The following is a 2,885-nucleotide window of genomic DNA, read 5'->3' on the forward strand; positions in this document are numbered from 1 at the left end:
ATAATTAAAATGTAACTTTGTTTTAAAATCACTATAAAGCAAAGTGATTTTAGTGACTTTAAAACATAGTTAAATTTTAATTATACAATAAGTAGAATTTTATTTGTATGTGTTTTCAATAATAAAATACAATTAAGTAAAGCTTGATATATAATAAAAGTTAAAATGGAGTTCCAAAAATTAAGCGCCAAATCCATAAATAAATAGAATTTCGTTTGTGTTTTTTATTGTTTATTTACATCAATATGCGGGGCTCATTTAAAAAAAAACGTTTTTTTGATTTATTTTTAAACAACGATCTTTCGGCTTCAACCCCTCCCCCTAAGTAGGTCGTTATATCGAGGTTTTACTGTATTTTACTTTGTTATCTCGCGCACGTATTATACGTATGTGGATTTACGTATGTGGATTATACGTATGTATGTGGATTTACTCCGTTATGCACGGCACCAGTGTTCGTCGCGAAGCTTGCTAGCGAAAAACGGACTCTCCGTCTGCTTTCAGTCAGTCGACGCCGTAACGCCAATCCGCGAGGACCTGTCGCCGCACCGCGACGCTCTCCAGACATCGAAATTTCACGCACTTTGAAACTTTTCAAAGAAAATTAAACAAACTAAAACTTATCGAATAATTGAAAAATAACCTAAAAAAACTTTTAGTGTACTGAAGATATAATTATTGGATTATTTACTTATAAAAAAGATGGAAATACTGTTGAATTTCCCTTAGAATCAACAGGTTAAAACTCATTTTTGATTATTTTATACCCACATTAAAATTCAAAAATGTAACAAACATTTATTATTATTTTTAAAGATGTAGAGGCAAATTTAACTTATCAGTTTTTTTTGTTGATTTTTTTACAAGTATGTGCAATGACAATTACGTGAACTGTCAATCACCGAGTGCAAATTGATTTTATAAACATTGTTAGTGACGAGTATTGTACCAGCGTGATCCGATGATAAAAACACTATTGACACAAATTATGGACAAAACATTCAACTAGGGTTACTGAAAATAAACAAACTATGCGGGTTCTGGTTCTTTTACGATGAAATGAAGACGTCTAAAAGTGAGTATGTTTTATATATTCCTAATTATGATGTAATTGTTTGGGATATTAAATTTTTGTTATATATTTTTCTTTGTATTACAAGGATTGTTTTTTTTAATATAAGAATATTTTCAAAAAATATCTTTAAGTATTTTAATCCTAATATTATATTGTATAAAATTTAAACGTAAAACGATGTTTTAAAAATGACATTAAAATATGTAAAAATTACTGCTCGTTAAAAAAGTATACTTACAAAAAGTGTGCAGGTTTAATTAATTCTTTATTTTCAGCGTAGTTAATGTATGGTACTTCCATGAGATATTTAAATATATCTTTAAAATAATCTTCAATATTTTTCAACGCTTATTTAACGAAGTATGACTGAAGTACGATATTTAAAGAATTTCATATTAGCTTGAGAAATAATTGAAGAAAAATAAATATCTGTCTTATTTTTAAAAAGTATTATTTTTAATACGCACCCTATTTTCAGCGTAATTTATTTGTTTAATGAGGTTTTATAAAAATATCTTTAAAAAAAAACCTCGGGTTTTTTTCCGCATGTCATTTAAATTTTATACAATATTCAAGATTTAAAAAATACCATTTTAAATAGAGAAAATATTGACTTTAAAATTACTGACCGTCGTAAAAAAAGATAAGAAATATGTAAACATTCTCTATTTTTAATTTCCGCAAATAAGTCAAGATAATGGTTTTAATTAAATAATTTACGTCATACATAGTGTAAAATTAATGTGATTTAAAAAAGACTGAATTTTCTTAAATATTTATTTAAAAATAATTTCACAAATTCCAAAGTATAAAAAAGATTTTTTCGGAACATTAATTTTCTAACTTTTCGAAATAAGTATGTAATTTAGGTGTCTCAACAAAGACATAGCAATTATTTTTGTACAGAAATCACGGCCTGACACTGGCTGGCTTAAGTGATCTTTCTGTTATCCTGGTGTTCCTTATTCTATCTCGTAGACTCTTGCCAGATATGCTCCTTGTTTTTTGAGAGTCTTTGTTTCTGACACTCTTAGCGCGTTTTCTTGTTATTTATAAATGCATATTTATGTAAAGTTTATCCTTTTTACGTGTAATTTAAGTGGAGTAAAGTTAGTTTTAAAAAAAACTATCTTATAAAATGACAAAAAAAATATGTACATACTCTGTTGTATATTTAAAAAGAGAGACAAAGCGTAGTAAACTAAATGAGATATTTAGATTATGTTCCTGTTTGATAGATTTGTCTTTCTTTTTCTTTATGGTTTCAAAAGGTATTTTTGAAAAACAAACATGCGACAGTAAATCTTCAAACGACTAAACAACGGTAAGGGGATCCATGGTACGAAGTGACTCCGTGCAAAACACAATATATGCTTTAAAAAATATAGAGAGTGAATAAAATATCTATAAAATAGAAAGATACGTATTGGGGCTTATTTTATCTTCCCAACATGTATACATATCAACAGTCATACGTAGATATAAGAAAACCCAATGGACCGGGAGAGTTTTCTCTCATAAAGAGGTGAATATTATTTCCACACATTCATTCATACAGCGGTAAAATGACAGAACGTCAGCTTTATTTTAAAGAGGTTTCTTTAATGTTTATATCATATACTCGGGTTCGGATAAATTTAAAAGCTGAGTAGTTGATAAATAGCGACAAAAAGTATTGTAATATAAAGTATAAATAATCTTATATTTTTTATAATTCATAAAAAAGTTAAGTTTATCGTGGTATTTCCTTTAAAATAAAAATAAAAATTGTACTAAAATCTATAACAAACGGTGACTCTTCCAGTTAGTC

General features: G+C 27.5%; 1 protein-coding gene across 2 annotated transcripts in view; it reads left to right on the forward strand.

Moving 5' to 3' along the window:
- Positions 1-451: 451 nt before the first annotated feature.
- LOC148302313 (prolactin-releasing peptide receptor-like) overlaps positions 452-2,885 on the forward strand; it is a 162,771-nt gene continuing 160,337 nt past the window's right edge. For both annotated transcript variants that reach the window (XM_088271799.1, XM_088271798.1), the window contains exon 1: positions 452-1,075. The gene's annotated coding sequence lies outside the window, so the exon portion shown is untranslated. The remainder of the gene's footprint in view (positions 1,076-2,885) is intronic.

Source organism: Brachycentrus maculatus, unplaced genomic scaffold (genome assembly GCF_059751285.1).
Source record: "Brachycentrus maculatus isolate JH-2025_06_01 unplaced genomic scaffold, ASM5975128v1 h1tg000462l, whole genome shotgun sequence".
Lineage (NCBI taxonomy): Eukaryota > Metazoa > Arthropoda > Insecta > Trichoptera > Brachycentridae > Brachycentrus > Brachycentrus maculatus.